The sequence below is a fragment of the Podarcis melisellensis genome (assembly GCF_964234715.1).
Source record: "Podarcis melisellensis genome assembly, chromosome: 5".
NCBI classification, from domain to species: Eukaryota; Metazoa; Chordata; class Lepidosauria; order Squamata; family Lacertidae; genus Podarcis; species Podarcis melisellensis.
Genome location: NC_138537.1, coordinates 97,465,292 through 97,478,645, shown reverse-complemented (window position 1 = coordinate 97,478,645; position 13,354 = coordinate 97,465,292). Strand labels below are relative to the sequence as shown.

General features: G+C 43.6%; 1 long non-coding RNA gene across 1 annotated transcript in view; it reads right to left on the bottom strand.

The window, feature by feature from the left end:
- Positions 1 to 2,701: 2,701 nt before the first annotated feature.
- The window catches only part of LOC309370105, a 28,613-nt gene continuing 17,960 nt past the window's right edge, over positions 2,702 to 13,354 (bottom strand). The window contains exon 2 of the long non-coding RNA XR_014168431.1: positions 2,702 to 3,403. This is a non-coding gene — a long non-coding RNA (uncharacterized lncRNA). The remainder of the gene's footprint in view (positions 3,404 to 13,354) is intronic.

Sequence of the window (13,354 nt, the reverse complement as noted above, 5' to 3'; positions counted from 1 at the left end):
GAGGGTTATGATAACAACTTTGGCTGGCACGCCTATTTATGGCGGGATAAATGGAAGATACATAAGGGATTTGGGAATCATATTTTTAGAGGACCACTAATTGAAATATGGGATAAATACAAGAATTTGTTGGAACCAAAAACACCACATTGGCTTTCACCTCTGGAAGTTATGTGCGTGAAGACTATTAATATGAGAAGTAATTGGGCAACATATAATCAGTTAATAATTAAAGAAGATGGGAAATGGAAGGTACGACCATATGACCAGGTTAAGGAACATGTTTACGACTGGTTACACCATCTCCAGGTGAATCAGATGTTTAGGAAGGATCTTAAAGAAAGAGGTTATGTAGAGAAGGAATCCAAGTTTCAGAGGGAGATTATAAACGAAAAAGAGAAGATTGTATCGAAAATGTATAGGATATTGTTGGATTGGAGTTTAGCAGATGAGGAAGTCAAGTGCGTGATGATTCGCTGGGCAAAGGATATAGGACATAACATACTATTCGAGGACTGGGAAAAACTCTGGAAGGAAGGATTAAATTTTACGGCGTGTGTAACGATAAAAGAAAACATAATGAAGATGTTCTATAGATGGTATTTAACACCCATGAAACTATCGAAAATGTACAAGGTGGACAATAAGTGCTGGAAATGCAGGGTTAGTGAGGGCTCCTTCTACCATATGTGGTGGGAGTGTGGAAAAGTGAAACAGTTTTGGGAAAAAATCTATATAGAACTGAAGAAGATTCTAAAGTATACGTTTTCAAAGAAAGCAGAAATTTTCCTACTAGGCATACTGGGCCAGGAGATAAAAAAAGAAGACTGTAGATTAGTGTATTATGCAGTTACAGCAGCAAGAGTAATGCTTGCCCAGATGTGGAAGAAGCAGGAAACACCAACGGTGGAGGAGTGGAGATCTAAGCTGTTAGATTATATGGAATTGGATAGACTTACAGGCAAAGTAAGATATATAAGAGACCAAAAGTTCACCAAGGATTGGGGGAAATATGTAGACTATCTGGAACTTATTAGTCAAGGGAAAGTAACGCTAAAGGGATTTAGAGACACACTGTGAAAGAATATGAGTTATTGTTCAAAGATAATAGGAGATTAAATAAGGTACAAGGATAATATATACCAAGAAATAAACATAAAAAGATACAATGACAATATATACTAAGAAATGTGTAACTTAAAGTATTACTTCGAATGATTTTCGGGAAAGCTAAAGGAAGTCTTGAAAATGAAGATCAAGTAATGTGGTTAATGTGAAAATTAAGTCTTTGTATATTTTTCTTATATTTACTTTTCCTTTCTATTATTAGTTGTCTGTGTAATACCTTTATTCTTGTTTGTTTATATATATTTTTATTTTTATGAAACAAAGCAATAAAAAATAACTTGGAAAAAAAAGAAGAATCATAGAATCATAGAATCATAGAGTTGGAAGAGACCACAAGGGCCATCGAGTCCAACCCCCTGCCAAGCAGGAAACACCATCAGAGCACTCCTGACATATGGTTGTCAAGCCTCTGCTCAAAGACCTCCAAAGAAGGAGACTCCACCACACTCCTTGGCAGCAAATTCCACTGTCGAACAGCTCTTACTGTCAGGAAGTTCTTCCTAATGCTTAGGGGGAATCTTCTTTCTTGTAGTTTGGAACCATTGCTCCGTGTCCGCTTCTCTGGAGCAGCAGAAAACAACCTTTCTCCCTCCTCTATGTGACATCCTTTTATATATTTGAACATGGCTATCATATCACCCCTTAACCTCCTCTTCTCCAGGCTAAACATGCCCAGCTCCCTTAGCCGTTCCTCATAAGGCATCGTTTCCAGGCCTTTGACCATTTTGGTTGCCCTCCTCTGGACACGTTCCAGTTTGTCAGTGTCCTTCTTGAACTGTGGTGCCCAGAACTGGACACAGTACTCCAGGTGAGGTCTGACCAGAGCAGAATACAGTGGCACTATTACTTCCCTTGATCTAGATGCTATACTCCTATTGATGCAGCCCAGAATTGCATTGGCTTTTTTAGCTGCCGCGTCACACTGTTGGCTCATGTCAAGTTTGTGGTCAACCAAGACTTCTAGATCCTTTTCACATGTACTGCTCTCAAGCCAGGTGTCACCCATCTTGTATTTGTGCCTCTCATTTTTTTTGCCCAAGTGCAATACCTTACATTTCTCCCTGTTAAAATTCATCTTGTTTGTTTTGGCCCAGTTCTCTAATCTGTCAAGGTAGTTTTGAAGTGTGATCCATTCCTTCTCCTCCTCACCTGTTTAAGGTGCAGGAACATAGTCCTCTTTTTCACTCGGCCACCCTATTTTTAACCTTTCTCTGCCTTGTCTTGATGGCAAATCCCTTATTGAAAATGATGCTGATTTTATAATCGGCCCGAAAGCGCTGCCCTCGTTTTGCCCTTTCCAACTTGGAGCAGGGAGATCTGAGTTTGTGTCCCAGTGGCCTTGGGCCAGTGGTTCCGTCTCAGCCTAACAAACCTCACAGGACAGTTGTGAGGCTAAAGCAGCGGTAGAGCAAGAATCAGGTGCGTGGCCTCAAGTTCCTTGGAGGAAAGCTGTGAGAGAAACACAACAAACACAGCTGACAACTTGCATATTCAATGCCCATTTCCCTCATTTGTATTCATGCCTCTCATCATCCTATTTGGGAGGTGAAAATTCACTTTGAGAGGTGGTGGATTGTTTTACTGAATATTCACAGCAATTTATTTGCAGAAGAGTAAGTTCCCTCTGGCTTTTACCTTATTCAGGGTTGATCAACAGCAATTGCAGTTCCTCCAAGGTCATGCCATTCAAAGGTTTGTTATTCCACTGTTGTCTGCACAACATGCACTCCAACAGGCAATGAAAAGGGGCTGTGCCATTCACCTCCTAGGAGCTGAGGCTACTGGTTTCAATCTATAGCCATTGAGGCAGTTGCCAGTCTTGTATTTTGTTTTGAGAGAAACTTGGAGGGGAGGGGAGACAGGGCAATAATTGCTCCAGGTCATGGACAGCAGGTCAGACAACCAAGCACAGGTGAGGCCTGGCTCCTGCTCTAGGTGACAAAGTTGCCCATCAACCAGATAAAAATACTTGGGTTGCTCCTGTGCCTTCAGCACTACCTTCATAGTCAGGAATTCGTCAGTGATTTTTTGATATTATAAAAATAATCTGATGGTCTGCAGATCAGGTTGCTGAAATGGAGCATGAGCTGGTAAAAAGGTGGCAGTCTTCTTAGGAAAATCCCAAGGAATTCGAAGGCTGCAACCCAAGCATCTCAGCTTTGCATTTAACAAGGCACATCCACCAGGATAGGTTGCCATCTTACCCTGCACCTTCTCAAGTCCCATCCATTGGTAGGCAGAGGGGGGTGGGCTGAAATCCAGCTTGATTCAGCATCTGGGGAAGAGAAATGGGTCAAAAATATTGGTAACTGCATATCATTTATTTATTATTACCGACCCTTCAAATAATACTAAAAACAATTTAAAACAACAAAGCTATTGTGGGCTCTGCAATTAACACCATCAAATACCCACCAAAATAAAACAAGGAAATAAAAAAAAAATTGAGGGGTGGGGGAACACGTGGAATTTCATCATGTGTACTCCTCAGACCCCTACTCCTGCCACTTTTGAGCCCATCCCTCAAACAAACCTTGAAATGATAACAACAATTATTCCATTTTGCTTCCAGGCTAATCTGCACATACAGTTGTCTTGCCAAGCTTATTTCTGCAAGCTGTGAACAGCTGAAGGACGATGGCTACAGGAGCCAGCTGCAACGGAGGGGAGGTCTCTTGACAGCATCTTTAACAGTTATAATAGAGGTTTGCTTTCAGCAGCAAGCAACAGGTGTTGAAATCCCCTCTCCTACACCACCATTAATAGTGCCGAAGCCCTGTCCGTCCTCTCTTGCAGCTGGGCACCTTAACTGGCAACACTGGCCTGTCATTAAGAGCAGGAAGAACTCACAGGTGCTTGAAGACTGCACAATAAGATAGGGCTACTGAGACAATAGTCATGGGGTTCCCTTTTGCTTTGGAATACAATATTTCTCCTTGTTCAACTGATGGCAAACTTGGGAGTTTGGGCTTTCTAATCCAAAGAAAACAAAGGTCCTGTCGGAGCGGGGCAGCCCATTTTGCCACCTGAGGTGAAACAGGAAGATGCTGCCCCGTGGAAAAAATATATGAAGGAATTCTTATGCCCCACAAATAGCCTAGCTGCCTATTTCCACAAGGTGTTGAAATGTCAGACATTATTGTTAATGCATTTTTGTAAATCACATATAGAGTTGTTTAACTAAGTTAGTTCTTGGTATGAGCTTTCGTGTGCATGCACACTTCTTCAGATACAGATGCATGCACACGAAAGCTCATACCAAGAACTAACTTAGTTGGTCTTTAAGGTGCTACTGGAAGGAATTTTTTTTGTTTTGACTATGGCAGACCAACACGGCTACCTATCTGTAAATAGAGTTGTTTAGTTTGTGATTTCTCTCTCTGTGTTCCTTGGGCATGGTATTTCACCTAGAGAGCAACAATGGAACTGGAACCCTGGGTGGTGAGGGAAATCTGTGGCTGGGAAGACCCCTCTCTATGGCTTCTTCACCCACTTTGAAAAGTGCCGCCCCCTGGTAATTTTCAGCTGTTCATCTGTGACACAAGTCTCCAGACACAGGTCTCTGCTCTACATCCAGGTCCCAGCCTGCATGGTCAGATGAGAATATATCAGAGAAAGGAGGGCACATTAATGCAACATATAAAATATACACATTTCAAATACCCACATTTGACATAGAATGACGCACGTGAATGAACCATGTTCCAAATCAGTCAGGTGGCCCTAGAAATCGGTCCATGAAAACTATTTTCCAAGCTATTTGTCTCCCATGACAGCCCAGTCTTCCATGTTTTACTTCACTTGACCTTGAGCCACTATACAAGAAAATGTAAGTGACCCAAGTCATTACACTGCAGCCTCAGCCTGGTGACTGAGAGCTAAAATCCCCAAGAGGAAGATGCCACAAAACTCTAATGAATAGTTTATCCCCTCATTACACTTGGAAAAGCCAAAGGATTATAAAGCCGCAAAGCTGAGGAACCAGCATTCACGTTTTACAAGTATCTGGGTAAATCTCTTTTGTAACTAGATCTGCATATTATCCTATTAACGGAAGTAACTGGAATTTAATAATTTAATGGAAATTGTAAACGTAACGCAAAGGGACAATGTATAGAATGACAGTGTCATTCAGTCTCCTGCTGCAAGATTCACCATGAGACAAAATTTAATATAGTAAAGCTTCCTCCACAAAACTGAAGCCCTCACTGCAAAACAATTGTGGAGATGGTAATACTCTTACAAGGGTGTAGGAAAGAAAGTGTCAATCATGCATTTGCCAGACATAGCCAGCATTCGGCCCTCGCAAACATCGTCCGGGAGTAAATCGCTGAAGTGTCTGAGAAAATCCCATGTTAGAAGTGTAGTTCAACAACTTGGCAACCCTACCCTAAACCTCATTACGTTGTAAGTTTATCAGGTACTGTTATCACAATTTTATATTCATGGAGCATGTAACTATTATGTAACTGCCAAACACTGGCTGGATGCAGAGAGTGGTGGGATGTACCAGCCAGGGAACCCCTTAGGGGAAGAAGGCTGAGAGCCAGGGGATTGGAGGGAGGAGGAGGATGAGTGGTCAGAGGGAGAAGAGGGAGCAGACTGTGAGGAGGAGCTGTCAGACGCTGGAGAGGCAACAGTGAGCAGGAAGAGTCTTTGGCAGAGTGCAGTTCAGACTCTGAGGCTGAAGCAGAGAAGGGTCAAGAGGCAGAGTGGAAACAGGCTGCTGAAGAGTCCAGGGAGTCTCCCCATCCTGCTTCAACCAGCTCCCCCCCCCCTCCGTGGCCTCCAAGAACACACAGAGAAATGAAAAGAACAGAACAGAGATTAGTCATGCACAGACACAGTTTGAGAATGCATAGGGAAAACCCAGGCGAGGAGGAACCTTAGACAGGGATGGGAAGGCAGGGACCTTCAGTCTTCAAAACTGTGCCATCAGGACAAGACCTCCTAAGAATAGTTTCTGAGACCACCAGGTCTGAGCTGTGGTTGTTTCCTGGAATAAAGATTTAACTTCACTGACCTCGGGTGATTTATTGTTTTTTGTTGCTGATCTACGCCTGACTCAAGCCCTAAGAGTGACATAACATTGAAATGTAACATAAACCAACTCCTAGGTTCTTTCTATTAATACACTATCCACCATATGTATTGTTGATGCTTTAAATTGCTTTAGGATGTTTCATGGGCATATATATAATGCCAGCAACCATTTTGTGCATGCCCAATTGATGTGCAACTGCTGATCCACTTGGACCCAGAAGAGGGCAGAATGGGGGTGGAACAGGGGTGGGGAATAATGAGGGGTAGAACGGGGCATAATAGCGCAGGGCAGGCTTTTGAGTGCTCCACTAGCGTGCATGCGGGAGCCAAGAACAGAACCCCCATGCAAAATGGTCACTGTCTGTATATATATTCCTATATACATAAAAATGTAAGGTGTCATTACACTCTGCAGTAGGCTTGGCCGCCAATGGCCAGCCACACCAACTGCAGCATGAGGAATGGCAGGCAGGCCCAGGAAAGCTGTTGAACAGGGTGGGGGAGGTCCTTCAAACAGTGGTTTATAGCAAGCCACTGTGTGGAGCGAGCGTGCACACACACACACACACACACACACACACATCCCGCCTCTGTTAAATATGCTGGCAGCAAGGTTTCATTGGAGAAAAGCAAATACATTTATTTCTCCTGAGTTTGCAATTCCTACATGTGTTACTTTAAACCACTAGAAGGCCCTATTTGTGTAGGTATCTAGCCAGCATTTGTTTGTAGCTCTCTATCTAAGTTAAATCTACCCCTAAAAGCTGAGCCATTTTGTTTCTTGTTCTCTCCCAACTTGTTGAGACAAGACATCTGCTGCTTCTCTCTCTCATCTCCACACATTGTGTAAATAGTTCCTGCATGAATAAACTCCAGAAAGTGTAAGTGATTATTCCAATCTAATTCATCTAAGCTAACAGTTTTCACAGAGGGGAGGCTCATGTGGGAATTAGAATGCAGTTACCTTCCAAATCCAGTGTGTATCAGAGAGGGTCCACCATTCCATCTATCCAAGTATTGGCTGGTTGGAGGAGAAGGGAGAGAAAGAGAGAGCACCAGGGTCCCATCCTTCTCTGGACCTTTGTACCATCAGATTACTTGCTCCCTCTAAGGAGGCCTGTCCCACAGTTTCAAAATCACTGACAGGCCAGTAAGCAGTCTAGTAAAAGCAATCTGTGGACTAGTAACTTTTGGTAGATATATTTGTGAAGATATGAGGGAACATCCATACATGTTCACTGCATGAAAAACGGTGAGTTAAAAACACAGTGGAGTGACATATGCCATGTTAAAAAATGAACATGTGAATCCAGCAACTGACTTGGGAAGATATAAGCAAAACCTCCTAATGGTGTTAGAATAAAGGGTTTTGCTTTGGCAACAAATAAAGGTTTTATCTGAACACAGAAAGCTTTTCTGTGATGTCACTGGAAGACAAAAGCTTTATATAATCTTCACAAAACAGATGGAAAGGTTTGCCATGGAAAACAACCCTGGGTTAAAAGGAAAGACGAAAAAGAGACAGCCATTGCCAATTTAAAGATCAGCTGATTTTTAGATGAGATTAGAAGCAGCAGAAGAGCTTAGAGCAGTGACAATTCCAGCCAGGGCAATAAGAGAAATCTTTTCAACTTCTTTTATGTTTCAAACAAGATTGAAAAGCCAGTTATGTCTGATCTCATTATAACAAGCTGGCGAAGACAGCGGGATTGTCAGATGAAAGAGCTGCCGTCCCAGAGACGAAAGATACAATGAGATAGAGAATCTCTCTCTTTCACTGCAATGAAAAAGTATGTGCCCTTGCATGCACTTCCTATCTCACTGCATTGTGAAGAGTGCCATTGACCCGAATATCCCCCAGTGGCTGGGGAATGGAGGAGGCAAAATAAAGGGCTAGGGGCAGTGAGGTGAGGTTGTGCATTCCCACAGAAGCATATGAGAGGTGGGTCGGCCAATTGGTGTTAAAGAGGGATAGGACGTTTTTTATGTATGCTACCACAGCAGCAAGGATCATCTTAGCAAACTATTGGAAGACACAAGAACTACCCACACTGGAAGAATGGCAGACAAAGGTGATTGACTACATGGGATTGGCGGAGATGACTGGCAGAATCCGTGATCAAGAAAAAGAGACGGTGGAAGAAGATTGGAAGAAATTCAAAGTATATCTTAAAAATTGTTGTAAAATTGATGAATGCTAAAATGTCAAGGGAAAGGAAAATATAGAATTACAGCTGTAACTGATTAAGTATTAGAAGAAGCTTAAAAAGAAAATAAGTATTTAATTAATTGGCGTGAAGAGTTGTTGAAAAATTTTTAAAACAGGGATGCAGGAAAGGGGAGGTAAGGGGAAGTCCGAGAAGTAAGGTTATGAAAAAGAGTTTTTGAAATTATACATGTTTATATGTTTTTGTTTGTTTATGTGCGCGTGTTGTTTTGTTTTTTATTTGTGTTGGAAAACTAATAAAAAAAATATTTTAAAAAAAGAAGCAGCACATGAGAGGGGGAGGAACAGCATCAGTGCCCTCTTGAGCAAGTGGCGCTGCATTCCCCAGGATGGCCGTTGTGAGATCAGGAGAGCTTCAGGTGGACAGCTATCTGCACACCTCCAGAATGCTGTAGCCAACCTAAAGGTCAAGTCTTACTTATATTTATTTACGGCTATTAGCCCATAAAATATGTACAAACATAAAAGCACAGAAGCATAAAAACCAATACATCGAACGACATAAGAGGAACACCACGATGCAAGAGTGGGACATTGAGCAGTGACAAATAACAGCTTGGGGCCTGGAAAGATCCGAAGGACGGTTCACAGAGAAAGGAGAACTGGAGACGAGATCCGTCATGCTCTCTCATCATAACTGTCCGATTAGTTTTTGTTGTTGTTGTTTTTTGGTGGTTTTTGTGTGTGAGATAACCGCATTCAGGAATCTCGCCACCTGCAGAGTTACAGAAGGATCTGTATCCTGCAAGAGCAGTGCGGCATGTGACTCAACAGGCCTGCCAACCAAGCGCAGTAAAGCAGGACCCAGGAATTTAGTCCTGGCTATGCTATGTAAGGGACAGTTGAACATTATGTGTGGAAGAGATTCAACTGTTTTCCCGTCACACTCGCATAGCGGAGACACCAAACCCTTGGAAAATCTGTGGTTCAGCAGGTTCGATGGAAAAACATTGAACCTTGCACGAATAAATGCAAGTCGGTGTGGTACTGATGAAAGAGATGACATGTATGATGGAAGGCCAAGTGGTGGGGTTATTCCGTGATACCTGGGAGAGCAGACACCCCCACCCCTGGAGAGGTTGTGTTGATTGTCAATGTCTGCTAATCTTTGCTCGATGAGGCTTTTGGCTGAGCGTAGGTTCGTCTTTAAGGAGTCCGCTGGGGAAATTCCGATGCTCAGAAGTTTGGCATGGATTTTTCCTACCCACGGATTAACAAAGTCATCCCGCCAGAGGCACTGAAGGAGGTAATGGTGGGGAAGCCTATGCCAGCTGGACAGCCAATAGCCAAAGACTCGCTTCCAGATGACAGTCTCCAATGATGCAATCTTTAACTCCAGATGTATGGCTGCATTGCTCACACACATGGGGAGTTTCAGGAGGCGACGGAGAAACTGATTCTGCAGTGTCCCCAGCGATGTTAAATTGGACCCTGGAGCCCAGAGCGGGGCAGCATAACAGAGGGTGGAAACCACTTTTGCGTGGTACACCTTCAGTGCAGAAGGGATGTGGGAGGCTCCGTCGACCGCAAAAAATTGGAGTAGAGTGTAAAGTATTGTTTTCCCTTTGTTTAGTAAATACTGTATCTGTGGCTTCCAGCTTAGGTTGTAGTGAAAAAAGACTCCCAGGTATTTAAATTTGAAAACCTGTTCTAATTGGACTCCATCTAACTTCCAGCTGTAAGTTTTCCGAGACCTGCTAAAGACCAGTACTTTAGATTTTCCATGATTAATTGTCAGATGGTTGAGTTTGCAATAAGCGGCAAAAATCTTTAGGGCTCTGCATAAACCGACTCTAGAGTAGGAAAGGATCGCTGCATCGTCAGCATATAGAAGCAGAGGGCAGCGAAAATCAGCTAGGCGGGGGGCATGAATGTTGGCTTGAGACTCACTCAGAAAGAGCTTCATGTCGCTAATAAACAAGTTGAAGAGGAGTGGGGCCAAAATGCAGCCTTGGCGCACTCCTCTATTTATTGGGACCTCATTGGATAGGTTTCCCGCCGGTGTGAGTCTCACTCTAGCCGACGACCCATGGTGTAATTGGGTTATAAGCCATAACAGCCTTCTATCTATGCCCCATCTCTCTAATTTCTTCCATAGACAGTTTCTTGGGATAATGTCGAAGGCGGCCTTTAAGTCTATGAAAGCGACACATAGGCGCCCCCGACTCGGGGCAGAATATTTTCTGGCAAGATGATACATAATTACCATGTGGTCAGTGGTTGAATAATTGTTCCTAAAGCCCGCTTGCTCATGGCCAATCAAATTTGAGTCGTATGCCCAATGGGACAGCTTAGACAGCAAAAATTTTGCATAGATTTTCCCGATGATAGACAAAAGGCTGATGTTCCGATAGTTCTCTGGGTCAGCAGGGGGACCCTTTTTATGGACTGGTACTATCACGGCCTCCTTCCATGACCTAGGGATAAGCCCCGTAGAGTTAATTGCATCAAAAGCTTTGGCCAGAATTTAAGCCCACCACCTCAGTTGCGTGACAATAGCCTCAGCGGGGACTAGATCCGGCCCAGGGGCTTTGCCCGTTTTCAGATCTAGTATCAAGTCCATTATCAGTTCTGGGTCGGTAGAGGGCCACAAAGGTAGATGGTCGGCTCGGAATTCTATGGGTGAGTTGGATTCCTCTGCCAAAGAGAAATATTTACTCAAGAATTGTTCCCATGTGGGCGCAGGGATAATCGCCAGTGGGTACTTCCTTCCTCTTTTGTTTATCAGAGCCCAAAATTCCTGTGGTCTGCGGGATCTAGAGGCCGCAATCAAGGCTCGCCAACGCTTTTGGTACCACTCGCGTTTGGCCAGCTTTAAAGTCTGTTTGTATGCTCTTTTGGCTTGTAAATAGGAGGGTGGTAGAGCCTGGGCATTAGAGTTTTTGTATTCATTATAGATAGAATGAAGAAGGGATCTTGCTTGTTTGCAAGAGGTGTTAAACCAAGGGGCCCCAGTACTGCAATGCGCCACTTTCGCCTTTTGAGGAGGTGATGTAAAAAAAGTGGTGAGGTTTGTTATAAGAAGGTTAAAAAGTTTCAAAACCGAGTTAAAATCTTGTAAATCAGTAGTTATTTGAGGTAGATAGGCAATGATTTCCCTATGAAAAAAATCCTGGTATTTTTGGGCCACAGCCTCCGACCATTTGATCCCTCTTATTTTGGTCGATGATGAGGTTTCCAGAAGGACTGAGTGTTTATAGTCCTTCTGGCACCGGAACAATGACAAAGTGGTCACTATTGGAAGGTGATCACTGAAATGTTGGTTTTCAACTTGGAAGGAAAGAACATTAACGGCCAAATTTGCAGAGATCAAGCAGTAATCGATAACACTGTTAGATGCTAGTCCCAGGTGGGTGAACTCCCCCGGTATGTCGGGGGGGAAGGTGCCGTTCAAGAAGACTAAATTCAGGCGAATGGCCATTTGGTAAAGGGTCACTCCTGCTTTGTTTACTCTGTTGTCCTTTGAAGTTCTAATTCTGGCATGTTCTAAGTCAAAGTTGTCCAAGCATGGGGGAGTCCACCATTTGGACTTGGTTAGTAGGTCCCAATTTGTGGCAATACGAGCATTAAAGTCTCCCCCAATTAAGGAGTACGAGTTAGGGCATTTGGTATGACATGACAATAGGTGATTTTCAAATGATTCCCATCTCCAGTCAAGATCAGGTGCAGAGCCTTCAGGGGGGAGATAGACATTAGTAATTAGTAATGAGGACTTCCCTTCTGCGATCAGTCCAGATAGAGCAAAAGGCGGGGAAGCCCGTACCAGAGTGAATTTGGCGTGAAGTTGGAGTGAGATCCCAATCAAAAGACCCCCTTTGGGGCGACCACCTTTCAGGGAAGGGGAGGCCGGAAGTGTTAGAAGATCGAAGCCGGTAATCTCTTCCTCATCCCATGTTTCTTGGAATAGAATGATATTAAATGAATTTATGTATTTCCTGAATTCGGGATCTGATTTTTTGGTTCTCCAACCAGCAATGTTCCAGCTAAGTATTGATAATGTCAGATCCTTGTGCTGTCCCGGTAATTGTCACTTTGAATTGTTTAATAAGTTCTTGGAGGTAGAAGGAGGACCCATGAAGAAATCAGTAATTTTAGTTTGTGCGGATAAGGTCTTCTTCTGTGTTGATCGAACCCATGATTTGGTAACATTAACAGGCAGGGAGGGCTTTGCCGGGGAGGAAGAATTAGGCAAAGTTGGTGAGGTCGGATGCTGTTCAATGAGGTGAGTAGTAGTAGGTCTTTGATGGGCAATACTAGTAGATCCGTCAGAGTTGTCAGTCTTAACCAGGGTAGCGCTAAGAGGTGTTCCAGCCATCACTTGTAGTTGCTGCGCAGATGGAGAAGAATTATCACGCAGATGTATAGAAGGACGTGAACGTGGGGATGGTGCATGCATAATCATTTCCTGGTGATCTTCAGACAGGGTAGATTCTAGCTCTGGCATTGAAGCAAAGGATTCATCAACTTCCATATTTTGATTGGACATAAGGTCTGAGACGGGAGTGTTGAGTTTATCGACTTCCTCCACGGTAGAATGGTGCTGCTGGTCAACAGGTGACTGCTGATTCAGATCAGTAGGGGGTAACAAAGTAGCAGGTTGAAAGCTTGTCAAGGCATTTGATGGAGACACCTTGTGGGACGTGGAGCGCCTGCTCTCCTCTCTCGTTGGCATAGAGGGGTCCCCTTGCGATAGGAGTCTTTGTTTGAGTAGATCCAATCTGTCGAGGATAGCCTGCTGTTCTTCTGAAGGGAGTTTTCCATAAGAGGAGATAAGATTTCTCTCTTCAGGGATATTCCAATCTCGGCTTGCAATTGGATCATTCCTCAGCGTAACTAGGTGGGCACTTGGGATCGCAGGTGGAACAGGGGGTACCCGGCTGGGTGTTTTTTCCTTTATTATAGGAACAGAAGGAGGTAACGAGCATTCATTGCCGGTTAAGATGTTGGGAAAAAGAG